Source organism: Fundulus heteroclitus, chromosome 4, assembly GCF_011125445.2.
Source record: "Fundulus heteroclitus isolate FHET01 chromosome 4, MU-UCD_Fhet_4.1, whole genome shotgun sequence".
NCBI classification, from domain to species: domain Eukaryota; kingdom Metazoa; phylum Chordata; class Actinopteri; order Cyprinodontiformes; family Fundulidae; genus Fundulus; species Fundulus heteroclitus.
The window spans coordinates 1,400,160-1,423,380 of record NC_046364.1 but is presented as its reverse complement, the minus strand read 5'-3'; the positions used below and the strand labels follow the sequence as shown (position 1 = coordinate 1,423,380).

Here is a 23,221-nt window from a genome sequence, read left to right as displayed (position 1 = left end):
CGTAGACGCGTCATAGGGCGCAGGTTCGCACGTCAACGTCACCGCCATATTGTATGTGGCAGAAAAAAGTTGAGTTCTGTTATTGTGAACGTGGATCAGAGAAGATGCCTCATTCCTGTGCTGCAATAAATACACACACACACACACACACGCATATATATATATATATATATATATATATATATATATATATATATATATATATATATATATATAATTTTTTGTATGTGTTATGAATATACGGATCAATTTGTTAATTGATCTAAACATTGTGGTCTTCGTTATTTCATAAAACCGTGTCACATGTGAACCTTTAGGAACAGACTTTTTGGGGGAGTATTAAAGAGGTAAAATTAATAATATGAGAAAAAAAAGTCCTAGGTCAATAAAGTAAAAATAAACAAACAAACAAACAAACACAAAAGTGATAATGTTATGATAAAAACATCATATTATGAGAATTAAGGGGGAACATTTCCAGAATAATCACAGTTTGCAGAATTATTTCACTCCTGGAGTAATAGGGCCAGGTTAGATTATTTTAAATATTTTTATTCTTTAGGAGAATAAATTCAGGAGAATGAAGCTGAAGGGACACGAAAATAAACTTGTAACATTACAAAAAAAATACTACGAATACAAAGTGTATTCAGAGATTAAAGTCCCTCTGATACTGTTTAAGTGACTGAGTAACTGCAGATTTGCCACATTTAAGATGGCGGACGCTCTGACGCATCGCAGCATAGGCAGAACCCGCCCAATGACGCGTCTACTCTTATATTATGTCTATGGCACCCACAGGCTCAGAAGTCTTATGCATCGCGAGAGTCGGTCTTGCTTTACGGCGAGAACTCCATGTATTTTTGCCCTGCCATTCACTATATGCACGCGCAAAAGCAACAACAAAGAACCGCGTGTTAACGTCAAATAAACATGCAAGCATATCGAGTTTTATTATTATTATTATTATTATTATTATTATTATTATTATATATATATATATATATATATATATATATATATATATATATATATATATATATATATATATATATATATATATATATATATTAGTCCACCATGATGTCCCAAGGCCGCGGCTTGGCGAGGCGGCTGCCTCCGCCTCGCCAAGATAGCGCTGCGGGAAGCTTGATGTTCATACTTTCACTGTGTTAGTCATTGTTTGTACTGCCGTTTTTTCCACTTTTCGTTGTGTTCGCCTGTCTGCTAAACTCAAAACAACCGCGCCTGGCTTGACGGAGAAACCAGAACAGCTGAGCATCTTTACGACAGTGCACTTTTACTTTCGCCCTCTGGGGGGAGTCTCGCTGGAAAATCAACCCCGGTTGCATAGTATACCTTTAAATCTGTCTTCAGAAAGCTCTATATGCTCCATCCAAAATAAAAGGTTAAAAAAAAAAGTGATCATGACTTAGATGACCAACATATCTTTGTGCTGCAGTTTCAGGACAAACATTGTTTACAGATTTTAATCAGCAGCTCCCCAAGAACCCTCGCTTTGCTACACGCTAAAAACATGCTACAGGTTAATCAGAACGTTTTTATTTTTCATACCGTCAAGAAGAACAACCGTTTATTCAATTATAAATCTGCGCAGATGTTTCCCACCAGCCTCAGCCTCAAAATCCAACATGGCTGCTTCGTGTCCAGGGCAGCTACCATTATCTGCACAAGCTGATAACCTAATATCTCTGCATTCTATGTATTCAAACACTAAAATAACATTGTCGCTATTTTTGTGCATTTTATCCTCATTATTATAATTACTTATAATTACTTGATTGTTTGTGTCATATCAAATGATCTCCCACAAAGTAATCAGAAACAAGCTGGCATTGTTAACAGTGTTAAGATCAGTCACTAAAGGTGGGAGTGACTGATCTCTGGAAGAGAAATGAACGGTAACGCCCTCAGAAATCATCACTGCAACTCGGTGAGAGGTTCCTCACCGCCAAAACCCAATATGGCTGCTGCAGGCATAATGGCTTGTTCGTTTTTTGCGCTGGAGGCAGATGAGCGTTCACACTGAGCCTGGTTCTGGTTCTGCTGGAGGTTCTCCTCCCTGTTAAAGGGGAGTTTTCCTCTCCACTGTCGCTTCATGCATGCTCAGGATGAGGGATTGCTGCAAAGCCATCAACAATGCAGACGACTGTCCACTGTGGCTCTACGCTCTTTCAGGAGGAGTGAATGCTGCTTGGAGAGACTTGATGCAACCTGCTGGGTTTCCTTAGAGAGGAAACTTTCTCACCAACCTGGACGATCTGATGGAAGCTGACTTTGGAAAGAGCCTTGAGATGATGTGATGTGAATTGACGCTTTATAGATTGAATTGAATTCAATTGAATGTTTAGATGAGAGAATAAATTCTGATATTTCTGTATATTTCACATTTCTGCATCTGAATAAATCTAATTTTAAGTGCTATGTTCCAGCTGTGTGTCCCCACAGATCAAATAAGAAGCCTTTTGGCAGGCCTAATGTTGCGTTCCCTTTGCAGCAGGAACTCGGAGATGTCAGCTTTCAGTTAGAAAAATCATCTGCATTACCTGGAACGCTTTTTACTCGGGTTTTCTCTGAGCCTGTTTTCATTTTCCATGCGGAATGAAACATAATACCTGCAATAATAACCCGGTTAAAATCCAAATGGTCCCACAGGGTAAATAACAGTCTGGGTTGGCCAATCAGTGACCGGAGAACAAGCATGGCTCAGGGTTAAAATTAGGACTGGAAGAACAACCCGCCTCTGACACTGAAAACTGAGCTCGTTAATTTTCCATGAACTAATAATTCCGACTTCCCCACAGTTCAGTGAACGCAGCGTCCTTCCCCGCCTTGTTCCTGCGGAGAACCGGAGTCCTCTCGTCGTGTCCGCTGATCTTTGGCTGCCGCCGCTGCAGCGGAGGAGGGGGAGCGACTCCTCTTGGCTCCTGCGCTGATCTCCGGCTGCGTCGCGCAGAGGCGCTGCAGCGGAGCTCAGACCCAACTTGGAAACTGCAGCGATGCTGAGGACTTTACTGCCGCTCCAGGATCGCCTTCTTCTGGGAAAAGCCTTCATCTGAGGATACGTGGTTCCTGCGGAGAGCCGCCGCTGCCTGCTGGCCCACAGCCCGCCGGACCCAACTTTGTTCCGGACGCATCGCGCTGCAGGTAAGCTGCCATCAGGGGGGTTCACTTGTTTCGGCACCACCAGTTAAACCTGCTGCACAGACTGGGAATAAACTGGAGCAGAACCGGGAGGGTTGAGTTAGTTCCAGTCACTGCTGGTTAACTGCTGCTGATAATTTCATCTTTAGTCACAAAGCTTGTTTCCTGCCTATTACACTAATTAATGTTAATTAATACAAAATAAATCACATGAGGGGAAATAGACATTTTGAATAAAATATTTCTACTTGGGTTGCTTTTAAAACTTGTAACAGTTTTAGTGATTTTTCCTGGTTTATTTAACGCCCTGCAGCGCGGTACCGTCTGGGTCAGAGAGTTTGTATTGGACTGGTCCGGACCGGCCGGGTGGACAGAGGCATTGGTCCGGTGTCCCAGTCTGCTCTCCGCGGTCACGTCTGGGTGTTAATTAAGCTGCAGGTCAGCCTGATCGCTGCTGCTGCTGCTCATTGATCCGCTGGAGCGTCACAGCAGGCCGCCGCCAGAGGGCGCCGCTGAGCAGCGCACCTGTCGCACCTGCAGGTTGAAACGCCGCTGCTCCGCTCGGAGTCTGGAGGCAGCGGAGTAATTTAACCTGATGCACGCAGAGAGGAGGCTCCTGGTGGAGCCCCATTTAGCGCTCAGCAGCCATGCGTCACCGAGACATTTGTCACAAACGTGGCCGCGCAATAAAAGTAATGCAGCTGCTGATGCTTCCTGAGCTCTTACTTTAATTAAAGTCGGTTTTAAGAGGATGCACTGCGCTGCTGCTGCAGCTGCTGGGTCAACAGTCCAGCTTCAGAAATTATCTCAGGGAGAAAAGTTGCACTCAAGCTGCCGAGGTGAGACGCTTTGTTTCCTTTTATGTTTTCTGATTAGTTCTCCTTACTAAACACTGGAAAGCATTTTATTGACAGAGCATCAGTTCCCAGTAAAACAGCACCATCAGGCCAGCTATACACGTAGAGATGATTCCTTCCAGCCTTTACGGAGCTGCAGAAACACCCAGACCTGCTGATCTCCAGTTCATTTTCTGAAGACAAAACCTATCAGAAGGTTCACTTCATTTTGCATTTCTAATCTTTTAAATCTCACTTTTATTAAGGTTAGTGAAGCATCAGTCAACACGGATAGAAATCAGGCCAGTTTTCACTTCATTGAGTTCTGAAAAATCAGATTTTTTTTTCTCCCCTCCTATTGATTAAACGCTCCAAACTATGAGCTCCGACTATTTTTCAGCCAATAAACACATCAACCACCAGCATCAACTGTGACACATTTCTTTTTTTTTTTTTACTTTGGAACATCTCGGCCCTGTTCACGCTTCGATGCAGGGTAAATTAAAACAAAATAGAACGTCCTTTATTATGGTGGAGGAAAGCAAACAGATACAGATTTAAATGCAAGCAGTTACAGATAAAAACAAAGACTGGACAGTAAGTCTAAACAGGCAGGTTAAGATAAGATAAGATAATAATTCCTTTATTGTCGCACAATGGGGAAATGCAGGTGTGACAGCAGCAAACACACAGTTTCACACAATTATTAGCAATAAAAATGAAGAAAAAAACTAGTCTAATCTAAAATTAGCTGTAAAGAAAGACAAAAAATAGAAGATAAAAGTTAATACCAAAGTAAATATTGCTCAACTATGGAAACGATATACTCAGGTAAAAATAAGATGAAATACTCAAGTTTAACAGTGGAAAAACAAGTGAATTAAGATCGTATACAAACAAATATTGTGTATAAACACTGTGTATAAAAATAAAACCACAGAAAACTGCAGAAGCACTCATTGAGTTTGCTGGGAGCAGCGGTGGTTCTAAAGATATCTCTCCTTAGAGCTCTGCAGCAGCTCCGTGATGGAGGGGACACGTTGTCCAAAGGTGTCTCCACCACCTGCTCTGGGTCCTGTTATGGAAAAATATGATTACCTGTTATATTAATCAGGCAATTTTATGGAAAACAATAAGAGGTACCTTTTTGGTCTCTAAACTGTGTCTTGGAAGGGTGTTTGTTTTAAGGTCTGAAAGCTATGTTATGGTTCTTGAGGTCATCTGGGTTGACCCCCTGATAGGACATCTGGGTGCTAAATCAGCCTCACTTCATGAAGACTCTCGAGAGAATAGTCTCCTTGTTTTGGAAGCAGAAATAACCTGGAGCCACAGTGTCTGCGCCCACAACCCCCAAACTAATCGGGAGGGGCTGGTCAGTCTGATAAAAGATGGTTTTGCGGAAATGAGGGCAGACAAAGAGCTTATGGCTGAGGAGAAGGACGTCGGTAACATACAGAAACTAAGCTTGTTAGTTCTTCTTTGTCTCTTTGGAATTCCAAATGAAATAAATATGCATATTTTAAATGTTTGCCTCTGGTAATTGTTTCTCCTTTACTGCCAAATCTTGAACTGGGGTGAGACGGGCCGTGGGGAATAAACAGGAGCGGCCGATATTAATTCATAACAGTCCAGAGGACGTCCCGGGTCAGAACCGGTCCTCCTGATGAGTTTATCAGCTGCTTCCTCTCAGCTGCTGCTCCATCAGACCAGAGAAGATGGCTGATACCTCCACAGGTAAAGAAGGTCTGCAGCAGCGCCCCCTGCAGGCCAGGAGACCTCAGCCTCCTCAGTAGGCAGATTCTGCTCTGACCCGTCCTGTAAAGCATCAGAATGAGTCCAGTTCATGGTTCTGGTGAACACCCAGGTACCGAGGTCCACGAGAGCTGCCTGGATGTTCTCCTGGGTCAGAGAGGTGGTTCTGCACCTGCAGGAGTCCAGCTCCTTGGCTTTCTCTGTATTGTTCTGGAGATGGTTCTGCTGGTACCGGTCCATAAAATGCTGTGTGCAGTCTGTGATCTGTCCTCAGCTGCAATGAGGCTGAACACATGAAGTTACAATAATGACTTGTTTAACTTCTGCTGGATTCGGACTCCCGTTTTCTCTTTGTTGTGTTTCTTTAAAAACAAACAGAACCCGGTCAGAAACCAGAACCGGCCCGTCAGACTTTGAAGGGAAGTTTAATGAAACCACGAGTGTTTGTGCTGCAGACCCGCCGCTCTCTGCACGACTCCGGGGAGACGAGGGGAACGCTGCAGAGAGCCATGCAAGATTTAAGGCGGGCGGTGAGCGTGGCGGCTGCTGCCTCCGCGGGTCTCAGGATTCCTCGTTGGTGTTTGAAGTGAGAAGAAGAAATGATCGATTCAAAGACGCGGACGCCGATGAGTTCTCTGATGTTTCCCACTTTGTTAGGCCTGCAGAAACTCTCACCTGTAATGAACCAGAGTCTGCACCTCCCAGCCCTCGTTAGGAGCTAATGATGCTCGGCCAGCCTTTCATGTCTGATCGGCTCGTTTGAATCAAACTCCTCGCGTTCCGGTTCCACCTGCGCTGCGACCAGAACTGCAGCTCAAGGAATGCCAGGCAGCCGCTGAACAGGAACCGATCCATGCTCCCATACTGAGGGGAGAACCTTTAAAACGCAGCAGATGGAGGAGGAGCAGGAGGAGGCAGGGCTCCGTCTGCTGGTTCTCCTGGACCTCAGAGATGTAAGAAGGAACATTTGTCACCGGTTTTTCTTCCTGTTTCAGTCCAAAGTTTTCCTAATTTATCTGAGACCAGTGGGTAAACGACTCATCTCTGCCGGTTGGAGGTTCACTGAGAGCTTTTCTGACCCGTTAAGGTCGGCTCAGTTTTGTAACTCTGAGGTTTGTGAAGCGGCAGAACGATCCGATGGCCGGCGGATTGGTTCTGTGTCACAGCTGGAGAACCGCAGCCTTGTTTCCTGTCTGCTGAACCGTTTCAAACTGGGAATCCTCCGGATCGATCCGTGTGACCGGTGGTAATCGGGGAACGTTTTTATTGCTGTTCTGCAGGAACCTGCATGTCTAAAGCTAATTGGGTCAGGAGAAGAAACGACCCTGATCTGTTTCTGAAATAGTAATAGTAATATCATCTTTATTGTCGTTGAAACATACATTACAACGAAATGTGTTCTCTGCATTTAACCCATCACCTTGGGGAGCAGTGGGCTGTCATGTGCAGCGCCCGGGGAGCAATCTGGGGTTAAGGGTCTTGCTCAGGGACCCAGAGTGCAGGCACTGGGGATCGAACCGAGTACTTGCAACCTTCTCAGAGCACAAGCGAGCTGCTCTAACCATTAGGCCAACAGTCCGCCTATGAATTGATGAATTAACTCCAGCCTCCGATGAGCAACAGCACACGACATCAAGCACTGACACATTTGCTAACAAAGACTGAACCAGAACACAAACTCATAGAACCTCCTGTAGCAGAAGTAACTCTCAGCAGAGGTTTCCTGTCTTATTTTTGATTTTTTTTTTTTGCATTCTTGTCGGGGAACTTTGATCCACTCTACTTCCTAATGTCGAGGTTCTCCACAGCTCTCTGAAGGTCCCAACCATGGCAGGTCTGGACTTTGACTAGGCCGTTGCGGCACCTTGATCCTTTCGTTTTGAGCGGTTTTGTCGTAGATCTGCTGTTGCGATCGGATCAGGGTTCTGTTGATGATCCAGTTTGGACCAAGCTTCAGCTGTTGGACAGATGGACTCCTGTTCTAGAATACGTTGGAGTACCGATGGGGTCACGGTCCACTTAATACCTGTCCAGGTTCTGTAGCTGCACTAAAAACCCACATCATCATTCCTCCACCACCGTGCTTCACAGTCGGTATGAGGAGTTTGTTTGGTTCTCCATCACTGTTCTGTCCATCATCCCACATCTGCGCTCTGGTCTGGTCTCCTCTGTCCAGAGGACATTGTTCCAGAAATCTTGTCCTTCGTCCAGATGCAGCTTTGGCTACCGGAGAAGACTTGATGATTATAGAAAAAACTATCAGAAAACAGGGAAATTCTGGATAAAACCAGGAAAAAAACTAAAAGGGGAAAAATAAGGATAAAAACAAAATATTAGCAAGAAAAAAAACAGCTGAATAAAAAGGTTATTCGGTTCAGAGAGAAAATGTGAGCAAATTGCAAATATAACAGGGAACAAGAACATTAAATAAAAATCTCCATGTACCTAGGATTACTAGCATAAAGTATTCCCTCCTCAGGGTTTATAATCAACCCAAAGTTTGTTGATTTAACGTTATTAAATGTGTACAACATCTCCGTTGGCCCGTTGCTGATTAAGATGCAGGTAAGCGAGCAATAAAGACGCCAGAAGTCGTTTGTTTTTGATGAATTACGGAGCGACTTCAGTCAGGAGGTTCTCTCTCAGGAGGAGGAAGCAACAAAACATCAGGCAGGAAATTCAAATGGCTGAGAAGGTGGAGGAGCATTAAGGCCGGCAGCCCGGCGGCTCCCAGCATCTCATTCAGCCTCCGACAAAGCAGAGAAAGGAGGAAAAGCAACATGAAAGACCTTTAAGTGCTTCTGCTGGCCGGGTGGGTGCTGTGCAGCGGGGCTATTATAAAACCTCCTGAATTTATCTCCTCAGGCCCTGAGTGGCTGAGGAGGGGGGGGGGGGTGGAGGACGGGACAGGTCATGGGGGTTGTTAGGACGTTTTGGGTCGATGAAAGTTAGAACGGGGCCAACGTCTGTGATCTGTTTGGGCCGATAAAACAGAACAAGGACTTCCCTCTGCTCCGATCTGTCATTCGTTTTTCTGCCGCTGATGCCAATATTTAAAGTCCAGGGAGGCTGGTGGTTTTATTTTTCCTGTATAATTATTTATTTTTGTCGTTGTCATGTGTTTGACCCAGGATGTGATTTTGCTTCACATGAAACCAGCGCAGCTTGAGGCTGTTAATCTGAAGATGGAGACATTTAAGGCTTTTTTAAGGCTTTAAAACACGGCGTGTCAAAGCCAAAAAAAATCTGCTGCTTTTTTTAGTCCCAGCACATTTACATCCAGATGGGATATTTTTCTCATAGTTTTTCGTCTTCTAATACATTTCTAAGTGAACCACATTCGCCTTCCTCTCACTTAAACTGAGCTGCGTTTATGACGTCTTCTGTCAGCATCGGCTCCAGTGACATGAAGTTTCTCCACCACTATTAATACCAGAGGGTCTGTCAGCGTGAGTGGGAGTCTCCTCAGCCGCCATCGGGTCAACTCCCCCCTTCAGCAGAGGTGACGAAGCAGCAGCTGCTCCTCCTCACACTATACCAGGTGTGTTAAAGCCCAGGTGTGTGTCCATGCCAGGTGCATAGACATACATAGGTGGACGCCCCATGGACTGGCGCTGCCTATTGAAGCTGACGTTTCAGTGCGGCCGCCATCTTGGATGGGTCTCTCTCATGACTCCAGAGCATTTATTTGCACTGAGGAAGCTGTTTGCCTGACTAAAATAAATCAGAACTCCCTCAATTTTTACCCGATTATCACATGTTAATTTATTTAAACAGCAGAGATGTGGTTCTGATACAGGACGCTGTTACATATAAAAAAAAACATGTTTTCGTGTTGAAATGCAGAACGGAGATGTACAGAAGATCTTTTGTCCCGGCTGCCATTAGACAGTTTAACGCCTCTTGAATGACTGCGCTTTTTATTTATCTATCTATCTATCTATCTATCTATCTATCTATCTATCTATCTATCTATCTATCTATCTATCTATCTATCTATCTATCTATCTATCTATCTATCTATCTATCTATCTATCTATCTATCTATCTATCTCTTTAAGCTCTTCAGCAGACAAACATATGGCATATTAATGTAGAAATATGTGATTTCACACTGAAATACTTTGATGCTATTTAATAAAGACGGACATGTGGTGTGGCATATTATTAAATATGTCAATAAATACATGCTTTACACTGAAATACTTCTATGCTCTTAAACAAAGAGAGATGTTGTATAATTTATAAATAAACGTATAAATAAATGCATTTTAGATTTTTATTTAAAAAAAAAGTTTGTTAATTTAAATGTAATTCACTCTCATGTATAATCCTGAGCTTCTAAACACCAACAATAATTTCTTCATATTTCTGCTGCTGTGCATACACACAGATTTTTAAAGGCCTGGAAATGTGTTCTTTAACATTTCCAGGTCATTCCAGGGTTTTACACCCTGCCTGCAAATAGAGCTGGAGCTTCAGACCCTTTAAAAAGAACCGTTCTGCACAGCTTATTACATGTGATGATACTCTGTAAATCCAGGGTATTTAATCTGCCAACATGATTCAGCCTTAGTTTGTTAAATACAGCGATAACACATTAATAAACATAACATTATGGTCCATCTGTTGGGTTTCTGCGTTGTTCTCACCAAGTAAAAACTCATCTTCAGAACCAATCTCAGCCCAAAACGGTGATCTGCAGCATGCGATCTACTTTCTGTAGTTATAACCACTTATTGTAACGGGTAATATAATACGGGTAAAGTTGCTCCCTTTATTTATATATATATATATATATATAAGATGGCGCCGCCACAAGATGCACTCCAGCACGTAATGAGGCGTCTACGTTTATAATGCCTATGGCCCAGGTGTCCATGCCTGAACCAAATTAGAGCATGAAAATGCTCACAGTCGATGTAAAAACGCAGGATTTACGTTGAAACTTGGTGGGATGAAGGTCTTTAATACTTTAGGTGGTTTCAGGTCCAACCACCTGCAGCTCTGAACTGCAGGCTGTTTTTATCTGAGCCTGGAGAGGAAAAGAGGAGCAACAAGTTCTGTCTGCAGGTCCAAACCAGCCCAGCCGAGTCTGACAGCTACTGGTGTCTGTTTAAGCTGCTGCATCAACATGTTGAAACTTAGATTACTGAGAAATCAGACGTTTAATCTGTCTGCGTTGCTTTTATTTCCATAAAGGATCTGTAGATTTTTCAGAATGGGAGAAGTTTCCTCTGCCGTCGTCACTTTCTTTGTGTCTTTCTGCTCTGTGCTGTTTGATTGGCTGATAAAATCCTGTCTGATAAACCCAGTCTGGTTTTTTTTTGTTTTTGTTTTTTTTTTGGACTTTCAGCCAAACGTTGAGTTTACAGAATATTTTGCTCCTGTTTCTCCAAAGATAGCCGACAGCACTGATGTGTTCTGCCAAATCCGGTGCCTTTTTCTGCCTCTGTGTCGTTTCCCACAGCGTTCATCAAACAGGAGATCAGATAATAAATGACGTTGTCGGTTCTGAGCGATGAGAGCAACCAGAGATCATCCTGTTTCTGCAGGACTGGGGGGGGGGGGGGATTTAACGCTGCACACTTCCTGTGTGAAATTTCTCTCAGTTTAAGTGACTTTTCCCTCGGATTGAGCTCCCAGATTATCCACGTCTCTCCATCCGTCTCTGATGGCTTCCTTCCCAACGCTCAGGCGTCGCAGCGGATTATACGCCGCCCAGCGCAGCTCAGCAGGAGGAGATCCTCCTTCCTCTCCTCTGACAGTCAGCAGCTCCTGGGGGTCACGTCCCAACCAGCGTGAGAGCTGCTCAAACACACGGGGATGATAACCGGTGTCCTAATTTAAGGTAACGTCTCATCTAGATGGAACCGATCATTTGAGAATTAGTGTGAATTCAAGGGATTCAGGACGGCCAGCATCAATCCAGCTGTCGTGTTTTCACGTATTTTCTGACCAACTTGCAGAATCAGTGGCAGGACACATAGTAAAATGCAATAAACGCTGAAGAAGGGATAGGAGGACGGCTGAGAGGTTTCTGAGTCCAAGAAGGAGGTGAACAGAGCAACACAGCAAACTGCAGACCTCCAGAGGCCCTGAACCTGTTCCTTCCTCATTCCCCTCAGAGGAACACCTGAGAGGAAACATTCCTTCAAAGCCGACGTTAAAGACCTAAAAACGAGAATCCCCCCCCCCCCCCCCCCCCAGTCCTCTCAGTCAGTTTTTTCTAGAAAGATGCAGAGCAACTTGCTGCCGTTTCTTTCCTTCAACCTTTAAACTGCTGCAGCTGCTCCACATCTGAGCCGAGCCTTTTCCAGGAGATACCGGCTGACCTTCAGTCTGTTAATGAAGCGACGCTCTGATTGCTGCCGTGCATCAGAATCACCTGCAGCAAACATCTGAGGGAAGTCTGCAGATAAACGGCCGGCTTTCATGTGAGCAGCGGCAGGGCTGCAGCGACATGCTAATTATGACTGACAGTCCTCAGAAGGTCTCACATGATGGTGGGAAACAGCTGTGGGTCAAACATCTTAACGCCTCCAGAATATGCATCACCCTGGTAAGGAAGGAAGGAAAAGAGGAAGGTAGGGGACATGAAAATAAAAAAGGCTGCAAGAGCACAAGAAAGAGAAAAGAGAGGAGGGGAAAAAGGAAAGAAAGAAAAGAAGGACGGATGTGACAAAGCGATGAAAGCAAGACTTTAGGATCCAAGGAGAGAAAGAAGGAAAGGAGGAGGGACTTGATGCAAGAAGGACAGATTTGGTTCAACTCTGGTGAACTGAAGGAAGGAAGCAGGGAAGGAAAGCAAGGAAGGAAAGCAAGGCGTTAATCTAACAGCAGGAATGATTTTTAGCTCAAAGCTGCAGGAACCGTCCTGTAATCCTGAGATGAGCAGAAAACATTCTGAAGGTGCAGAAAACCTGTGAAAAACACGGAGACGTCTCTGTATGGGGACAAGGAGCTGGTCTCCTCTGGTCGTCCTGATCCAACCGAAGTTCTGTGGGTCGCTGCATGTTTGTGTGAGTTGGAGATCTTTCTCCACTTCTGGAAACCCTCAAAGTTCACATTTTCTCTCCATGAACTCTCTGGAGGCTTACCTGCTGAGCTCCCTGAGGCTCTCCGAGCTTCGCCGCTGTGACCGTGCATGTTGGCTGGAGGCGGTTCCACCCTTTCGTTCCTGAGCTTCACGAAGAGCGCGATGCTTTCTGCTTGCCTGGTCCGTTTGAGACGAGGTCTTTGCAGAATCTGCAGAACCCGAATCCTTTTGTTCTGCAGCTTCTCAGAATCCAAGGACAAACTGAGGTGAATCTGAATCTGCTGCAACACGCTTCTCCTCGCTGCGTTAGCGACCAGCCAGCTGGCGCCGAACCTTTCAGTCCCAGTTCTAAAGCTGCAGAACATGAGGGACGTTCTTCTACTTCAGGTCCGATCGGATTTCCAGCTTGGAGGCGAGCCGTAGAAGCAGGAGATGGATCGTTGTCCTGGATGTCTTACTTGGACTCAGGAAAGACATTTAATTCAAACTTTTATTGTTTCAGGACCTGCAGCTTTAATCTGAGGCAGGCGTGTCCAAAGCGTGGCCCGGGGGCCATTTGTGGCCCCTGTGGCGATTTTGTTCGGCCCTCCAACTGCATTTGGAGAAAGATTTGGCCGACCAGCCCTGGTGTCCAGTGCAGATGGCAACTTTTTATTTTTAATTAGGGTAAATTTATTATGGAAGCTAAAGTCTTACAATTGAATGTTCTGTACAACATAAAACATTTCTCTTTTATTAAGCACAATTTTTACTCTAATTTCATAGTAAATAGGCCGACTTTTACTCAAATGACGACTTTGGTGCATTAACTCATAATAAAATAGGCTCAAAATCTTTTTTTTAAATTATTATTATATTTTGTTGGGCAGATAAAAAGAAAATCACAATATTTTTGGTTATTTATTTATTATTGTTTTAGTCGAAACGTTTGGACAGCACTGCTTTAAAGGGAACACTTCTGGACTCAGACTAATTTAAAGCCTGGGCTGCGTTTATTTTGATCGCTGGTGTTATGTTGATTAAAGGACAAACAAAGGATTATTGTAAGGCAGATTAATTATGTTAATACTCTTTATATTAAGGTTTGATTTCATTTCTAAATGTTTTCTTTAGTTTGTTGGTTTAATGGCTTAATAGGGACATGTGAACTGGACCACATCTTTAACACTTTAGGTTCCTCAGTGAGAACCTGAGGGTCTGAGGAGGTCTGCTGGCTCCTCTGAAACATTTTACGGTTCTCCTCGTGGCTCTTAATTCTGGATCCAGGCAGCAAACTCCGCTCTAATTCAACGTTCTCTGATCCTGGCTGAGCTCCCATCAGACAAAGCAATGACTCCTTTATCTGCACGTTACCCAAACTAAGGAACTAACGCCTGTTCATGGGTTACGACTAGGAGGAGGTTCCAGCTGATGCTTACATGCATGGAGACGGTCGTTGGTGCTAAAATCAGGAAAACTGACCCAGGTGAATTCATCGGGCTTTTTTTCTGATGCTAAAGGTGAACAAACCAGACTTTGTTTGGGCTTTGAACTCTGAGACTCGTAGGAGTCCTTCATAGAACCAGCAGTAATGTATAACTAGACGTCATGCATGCATATAGAGGACCCCCCCCCCCGACAGATCATGCAAAAATACCATCGGCTGAAAGTTGGTGGTATATTTGGTGCAGGAGAAAGGAAGCGAAAAAGCGACCTGCTGTGCTGTCTGCGCTTTTATTTCTGGATTTGTAATCTCCAGCGCCATGTTAACGTCTGAACGAAGGCCATGGCTGCTCTTTAGATGATCTGGGATCTCCACAGGAGAAACGTGTAGTCAGAAAAGATTAAATGCATCACTGGAAGTCAGAACGGGGAGCCGCTGCTACGCTGACTGTTAGCCAGGTTCCTGCATCCCTGCAGCAGCCGGACGGCTAAACGATGGAGCAGCTGGTCGACCCTCAGCTCACTGAAGACGGTCTGAGAGGTGCTGAAGACCTGGGCTGTGTGTGTGTGCTGTTTATTTCCTCTATGCTTAGGATCAGACCAATGTGATCTATCACATCTGAGACTGGCCTCCTCTAAGGGGATAAACAAAGACTCTGGTTCTCAGGAGATACTCTGTAGAAGAAGCAGACAGCCTGACTGGTGCTTCATGGAGACTGATGACACATTTCTATGAACCCTGGTGGACTTTATGTGTAATCAGATGTAACATTTAGTATCTCCACATGGTTTCTAAGAGCCTTTGCAGTCTGGGATGTGTGCTGCCTGTTTCTAGGTGTGTCATTGATGTTTAGGTGCTTGTGTTGCTGTCCTCTGGGTCAGGTCTCCCTTATAAGAGGCATCTGGGACAAAGTTGGTTAAATGGATGATGAACTGAGCTGTGGCGCAGTCTTTGGAGCAAATGATGGCAGATACTCTCATTACAAAGGTTCCCTTCACATGCAGGTACCGCCGTGCTGTGCACCCCGACCGACTTTACTCAGCATCTTTCTGTCTGTCTGATGTGATGTTTCAATGTTTGCACTGCAGTCACACGTTCAACATGTGCAGTTTCAGCTCGTTCCCTCTATTCTGGGGGCTGAACTGTTACTCGTTTCCTTTTCTGGACCGTATTTCGTTATAAAATACATGCAGCTCTGCACAAATCTGATCTCTCAGATCCTTGCGATGCTTAATTTACCCCTAAAAACTCATGTGATGTGAACATTGATTAATGCCGTAAAAACATTATCAGCTTTAGTAAAAATCAGCAGATTCACTCCTTTATCCTTTCATAGGCTTTTAATATATAAAAAATACTTAATTCTTAATGGTGTGAGGAATAATTGTATTTGTTTCTGCCACTTATAAGGCCAAAAGATAAATTGTGGTTCTTCTTTCCTAAAGGTGAAAACATGAAGTGAGTGCAGGAGCTGAGGGCCAGCGCGGCATATCTGAGTGTGCAGCGGAGGCTTCCTGCAGGCCCACAACTCAGATACAGAATTAAACACCCTGCAGCCGCTCTGAGAGAATACGGATTTGTAGATATGAGCATTATTATGCAGAAAGTGCATTTCCCATTAGCCGGACCAGACTCTTGTCTGTCCGTCTCAGGACTCCCACCTACCTCCACAACTGCAGGGGCTTCTTCATCCCCGCGCAGATTAATTATTAGCCGCTTTATCTCAATGACAGGTGGAGCGTCCGCCGCAGAGCTCTGTGTGTGACTTTTCACAAATGGTGCTGATATGCCTTCCTGCATGTGTCGGGTCACCCCGGGGGGAACGTCCCCACCAACCCGCAGCCCCCCCGTTTAACTCCTCTAACCGACGGTCAATAAGCCCAGAGGAGCGAGCTGCCGTCTGATTAAAGAAGCTCTCGTCGATATCTTCAGATTAGGAGGAGACACACACAGAATCAACAGCTGACTGCCCTCTCTGAAGGTTTTCACAGCCAAATGAGGATTTTTCTGTTTAATCAGCAGCTGATTAGCTGGATCAGGCGGTGAATCAAAGAAACCGCGTCGGACGACTGATAACGGATTACGTGGAAGCTGAAGTTTTCTCAGATGAGCCCTTGACTCTGGATGAAGACTCTTCTACGCCCTCAACGTCTTTTTAGAGCGGGTCTGGATCTCTGCAGACGGGATAAATAACGTAGATTTTATCCTTCTAGGCTTTGCATTCCCAAAATGTTGCTCCACGTGGCTGTCAGGACCAGCTTCACCTGGGGGGCTCAGCAGGGACGTTTCAGACGCTTTGTTCAACAACTATTCAACCATTTTTAGAACCTGGTGCAAGTCCATCCTGGACAAACAAATTTAAACAAAACTGCTTTCTATTTTAAGTTGTTCAGAAAAGATGGAAATACTTCTTTTCTTTTAGGGAAATTTCATAACTGCTTATATCGGGGTGGTTCTATTCTGAATGAAGCCAGGTGCATAGTAACGCTTAATAATTGGATTAATTGATTGTGTGTGATCATTTTTGTGTTTTTTAATCTGAATACTGTTCAATCTGATCGTGAACTTCTGTTGGTGTAAAGATGGCTAATGTGTTCAGTCAGAGGCTTCTCCAGAACCGCTGTAAGCAGGAGAACCAGGATAATATGAGTTACAGCAGCACTGAATGTCCTTTTCAGGATTATTAAAGTATTTCTAAATTGAATTTAATTCATAGAGTTGATTCTTGGTTACTGGTTTGTGTTGGGTTTGACTTTAAAGTGTTAATTTCCACATCAGAATTCAGTGATGCTACTGATAATTATAATGATGTGTTTTATGTAGGCCGCCCATAAAGGACCGAGCATTCCTCTAAAACATTTACGCCTTAATTTAAAGATAATCTCTGCTGTGCTCATTAAGGTCCAATCAGGAAAGCTGAATCAGAGTTTTCTGTCGCTCTGCCTTAATCTGCACTAAATCTGTGATCAGATTCCTCCCTGACTGAGGCGGTGAAGTCTTCTGCTGGATCAGCAGCAGAGTTGGGCTCCTGGTGATGGAGGAGGTGCAGGAGGAGGTGGGGAGGGGCCCAGAGCTTCACAGGGGCCTCGCAGCGCCTCGGTCGCTCTGACAGGCGTCGCTCCTGAATCACACGGCTGACATCACGGCGAGGGGAGTTTGCGTCATGCGTTTGTTCTGGCTGACACCTCCACCTCCGTCTGCGCCGCGTCTCTGGGGGGGGGGGGGGCGCAGCAGAACTTGTGTTGACTTGGATTTCATCAGTTAGGATCCGCTTTGTGCGCTGCGACAGCGTTTTGCTCAGAAAGGTCTCTTTGTTGTGTGGATCTGTGGGTTCCGACCCGGTCCGCCTCGCGTCTTTGTGTCTTCGGAACTTTTGGAGTTCTGCGCAGTTCCAGAGGTCCGGACGCGTTTGAGTCGGGCCGCATTTATGCAGAGCAGCTGGTTCAAAGGCAGCAGTCATTATGCGGCGTGTTCTCATTATGCGCATCGATCCTGCTTTCATGCGCAGGCTGTGCACCAGTTTGTTTGTGTGTTAATTAACGCCGCTGCCGCCGCGCAGCGCAGCGAGCACGCGCAGCTGGTCATGTGCAAAAGAAGGTCAATTACTGAAGGGATTGTTGTTTTGATCATGGGGGGTGTAACGGTGGCAGGAAGTGGAGTTATGAGTTATGTGTTAAGGTCAGGATTGCTTCCTCTGTAGAAACTTCACAAAGAGCAGCAAAAATAACCAGAAAAAAACTTTCTCTGTGCTTCTTTAACAATTCCGCTAATTGCACGGAGCTGTGAAACTCCTTAAAGCCGCCTCATAATGCAGCATTTCAGCCAGGTTCCCTCCTGCAGGCGCCACATTGTCTTCTTAATTTCTGCGCCGCGCTCCTGCTGCGTCTGAACGTCTGACATTTAATAAAACAAGCTGCTGAAAGCTGCAAAAGTGTGGCGCCTTTTTTCACTTTCTTCACTTCAATCTTATGGAGAAGTGCGTGGTCACTGGTGGTAATCACCGCACATTGTGTCAGCGCGCAATGTGCACGTCAGGTTTTGTCCGTTTGATCGTTAATTCAAGTCCTGAAGTCTGGAATAGTTATGAAATCCACCGTCTGACACAGAAAAACCTAATTTAAGATTTGAAAACAGCTAAAAGCAGAAATAAAACATTGAGCAGATGCGTCTGGGTGATAATAAAGGAAGGTGTGACCAGATGGAGGACACCAAATGTCACAGAGCTCCATGAATATATATTGCGAAAGAAAAATATTGCAAAAACTTTTCTCCAGCAGGAAGAGAACAAAAATAGTTTTTATTCATGATAGTTTTGTAATTATAACCACGACTGGACCGCCTCGGGCCGGATCAGAACAATATTTCCAGACTCTGAAGGCCGGATGCTTCAACAAAGCGCAACCCTAACCCATGAAGCTTTCTTTTCAAAGGTGCAGGGGGAAAATAAAAGACAGCATGGAAAATAAAACAGTAAAATTCAATGAAATAGGGACCTATGATGACATCACCGCGTCAAAATAAAACTAAGATGGGGAAAATGTTTCACATGTGATGAAAACTAACAGCAGATGTTAAATAAAAATCCTTCATCTGATTATAAAAAAGACCAGAAAAGGTTTGATTATATTAGAAGAAGGTCATATACACCAAGCCTCCATCCTGATAGTGTTCTGATGGTCCTTTTTGAGCCGAAAGATAATTCCCTCTCAGGCACGATTACCAGATATGACCAGAGGTGGCGCCATCTAGTGACAGTATTACAGAACTACCATAAAGCCAGTTTACTTAATTAAATAATGCCGGACTGAGCCTGATCCTCTGCAACGCCTCTTAGTAAAGCGGCAGCTCGGCATGATGAAGACCAACGTTGTTAATTAAATAAAACGATCTACAGCAACTTAGAGCCTGATATCAGAACATTTCCTCACGTCAGTCAACTCTGCGTCACATCTGAGCTTCGGCAGGTTCAGCGTCTGCTTCAGTGAACACCAATGTTCAGACTGGATTCCCAGAGACATTCCAGACTTTTTGGACCTCTCTTGGACCTTTCTTCTATTGTTTCACTGGGAGATGCTAATAGCTGTTAGCCGCTTCCTTGTTTTAACCATAGACATTATCTACGTAGACGCGTCGTTGGGCGGGTTCTGTCTATGCTGCGATGCGTCAGAGCGTCCGCCATCTTAATTGTTGCAAATCTGCAGTTACTCAGTCACTTAAACAGTATCAGAGGGACTTTAATCTCTGAATATACTTTTTTTTTTTACTTTATTGACCTAGGACTTTTTTTTCTCATATTATTAATTTTACCTCTTTAATACTCCCCCAAAAAGTCTATTCCTAAAGGTTCACATGTGACACGGTTTTATGAAATAATGAAGACCACAATGTTTAGATTTAACAAATTGATCCTTATATTCATAACACATACACACACACACACACACATATATATATATATATATATATATATATATATATATATATATATATATATATATATATATATATATATATATATAAGGCAGATACAAGTAGTGAAATCAGCCAGAATACATTTCCATGCAGCGCAGGAATGAGGCAGAACTAAACTTTTTTCTGCCACATACAATATGGCAGTGACGTTGACGTGTGAACCTGCGCCCTATGACGCGTCTACGTATATGATGTCTATGGTTTTAACCACTGCTGCGCATGCAAGGTACATACTTCTGTTAATATCAGAAATAAATATGAAAGGCTTTATTTACTTACAAATTGAGCAAAAACAAAGCATAAAACACCAAAATAATAACTAATACAACACCAGGACGTGATAATCTTTCATACCAAACTTTGTATGCAACCAGAGTGAGCCTCTGATGTATAACTTAGAAAATGTAATTAACGTTGCTATGCACCTTTAATGCTGCAGATGGCTACAGTTCAGCCAACGATGCATCAGAACTCTAACAATGGCGCCCGGGTTAAATAAAAACACACAGAGCCTCAGCCTCGACCCGTCCCTCTGCAGAAGCAGGCGGTCCAGAGTTCAGCCGAGCCGAAGGGTGCAGAGCAGCAGTTCTTCTTTAGTCAGAGCTGAATGGGGCCTTCAGAGAGTCACGATGAGTCATGGTGGAGCTTCTGGTTACATAAAAAACACGCAGCTTTATTATATTATGAATCCATCTCCATGATAAAACTTGGAGGTCCTTGCAGAGGTTTTCCAATTAGAGCCGGAACGATGGGTTAGTTTGTTCTGAGAGTTTTCCTGCAGCTAACGTTCAACCTGCTGCTCTGCCACTTATTCCTGAATGTTGTCCTGCACAGCGTGCAGCGATTAGGAGCTGCAAGCCTTTATGTGGTCGGGTCCGCTGTTGTGCGACATGTTTGCATGGATGATGGATGCTTTTCAGCGGCTCACCGTCCTGCAGGGGAGAAGTGCTTTCTCAGCGCTCTCTTTTGGACCGTGTTCCTCCTAAAAGGCTTTTGCTGCATTGTCCCTGATTCCCGGAGAGGATGCTTTGTTTTCTTCACCGTACATTAGGCCGGACGACTCCAGGTCTTTCCAGAGGCTGCGTCCTGCCCCAGGAAAGACGTCCGTGTTGTGTCTGGAGATGGAGATTGTTATTCAGCGGTAAAATTGAACATTTGCTGTGATTAAAACCCGCCACAGGCAGGAGGAAGCTCCACTCTTTCCTGATTCTCCACAATCACTGAAAGCCTCGGATTGTCGAATGGACGCGTGAGAAGAATGTTCTCTCTGGGTTCGTCGGGGCGTTCCTGTCCCACATCGGAGCCGCGCTCCCTTTGTAACGCTGTCCACACATGAAGCATCACAGAATAAAACACATTGATCAGTCCGCTGCTCTGTTCCCTGATTTACATTCGCTTTCTGCAGCCGAAAGCCTCAAAGGTCAGAAAGTTATGAGATTAACCACATTATTGATGCTGGAGAACAAACCTTGACTGTGAGATTTACTCTGCAGAAGTATTCACCCCCTTGGCTTTTTACCTATTTTGTTACACGCCAACCTGCAATTTAAATGTTTTGACCTTATTTTATGTGATGGATCTGCATAAAATAGCCCAAGTTGGTGAAGTTAAATAAATATATTTTTATTTTTTTTACTGCGCATATCTGTCCATCCCTTCTGCTGTTACGCTCCTACAAAGTTCTGGTGCAGGCAGTTACCTTGAGACGTCCCATAATTTGTGAAATGAAGTCCACCTGTGTGCAGTTTAAGGGTCACATGACCTGTCAGTAGAAACACCTTTCCTGAGAGCTGCAGAGGTGCAGCAGCACTGAGCAGAAAGCTGAACCACCATGAAGATCCAGGAGAACCAGACACGTCAGGGTGGACTTAGATAAAATATCCAGATCTTTAGCTGGAAGCCCCATAGAGCTGGGCCTGATGGGAGAAGGGCCAGAAAAAAAACATTAGTGTTAGAAATAAGAAGGCAGGGTTTGCCAAAAGGCACGTGGGCAACTCTCCATGAGTATGGAGGAAGAAGCTCTGGTCAGATGAGACTAAAACTGAAGTTTTCAGCCACCGAGGAAAACGCCGTCAGACCCAAACCGACGTTAAAGTCACCAGTGGAAACCGTCCAGCACGGAGGATCTGGACCCGTACCCTAGAGACCGACTGTAGGAGGAGGGGGAGGGGGGGGGGGGGGGGGGGGTGAACAGTTCTGCTCGCTGAAGTTTTCTGTTATTTTGTCCTGTTTGTTGTTTGCGTCACAATAAAAAAAAAATCATCTTCAGAGCTGTTAATGTGTTCTGTAGAAGAAATGCTGCAGTTTATTTTAACTGCAGGTTAGGAGGAGATAAAACAGGAACAATGCCATTGGGGGGGGGGGGGGGGGTACTTTTGCACTGTAATAGTCTAATGCAGCGTTTCCTTTTCAGTGGTTCAACCTGGAAGGCGCTGAACCAGAACCGAGCTGAATCAGAACGTCAAACTGGAGCTGCTGCAGTTCATTGCGGCACTCAGTGAAGGTCTTAGAATTAAAAGCACTTATCTGAACTGCTGGGCAGAGGGGGGGGGGCATATTCAGGGGCCACCACAGTCAGTCATTACATACACACAGATTTTCACGCTGGATGCCCTTCCTGACACAACTGGGATTCGTACCCAGATCCCCTGAATTAAAGTCAAAGACTTCTTCAGCACAGGGAGAAGGACTGCTGTGACTTTATAATCTCTGTTTTCTGCACAACTACACTTTGTTGTTTTTTACCAGGGAAACAGAGTAAAGCTGCAACAGTTTGTTGCTTCCATTAAACGGAACAAGAAACGCCGGAGCTGAAGGGATCTCCGCCGGTCGGGTGAGTCCCGGTCGTGACGTTTGATTGGTCAATGCTCTGAAACGTTGTCCTCTGTTTGCTGCTCTGCGGCGTTGGTACGCGGCGATCGTTGAAGCCTCCTGCTGCTGTCCTCGTTTGCTGATGCAGAAGATGACCACGGCTCTCTCTAAAGCCTCCCAGCTCATTACACATTCAGCAGCGGCTTGGAGAAAGTTCTCATTTTGGAGTTTATGTGGCCTGTGGAGATTTCTTGGCTCTTGTGTGGCCTGCTTAGCAAGTTTAATAAGAGCTAATATTTGAAAACCATTTGCAGTGAAATGCAAGAAGCCCCTGATCAATAAAGGCAGCGTGTCTTAAAGATAGAGGGGACTAAAGGAATCCATTTATTGACCCGGCTCCATGACCATCAATAGCATCCTTCCATCCTCCGCTCCCCTTCGTCCAGAGGTGGCCATTGATCAGCTGGGATGAAGAGTGAATGGGCGGATTAGGGTGATTTCACAGCTTGGTGTGCTGCCAACCTCAGAGGAGCTCTTAAAGGTGCAGCAGAGCAGGCATCTGTCCACGTTAGACCGTTCCACTGCTCGTAAAGTACACAAAACCTCAGCATCTTTCAGCCCCGCCTCCTGTCTGCGGTCCTGTTTGCTGGTTTTCTCCTACATCTTCGCTCAATTCACCCAAACGTCTTTGTGTGTTAGAGAGAGAGAGAGAGAGAGAGAGAG

At 44.7% G+C, this 23,221-nt stretch overlaps 1 protein-coding gene across 4 annotated transcripts in view; it reads left to right on the top strand.

The window, feature by feature from the left end:
* The first annotated feature begins 2,927 nt into the window (after positions 1–2,927).
* LOC105938790 (multiple epidermal growth factor-like domains protein 11) overlaps positions 2,928–23,221 on the top strand; it is a 142,722-nt gene continuing 122,428 nt past the window's right edge. For 2 of the 4 annotated variants that reach the window (XM_036135833.1, XM_036135832.1), the window contains exon 1: positions 2,928–3,168. The gene's annotated coding sequence lies outside the window, so the exon portion shown is untranslated. The remainder of the gene's footprint in view (positions 3,169–23,221) is intronic. The other 2 variants (XM_036135831.1, XM_036135830.1) reach the window with 2 other exon arrangements.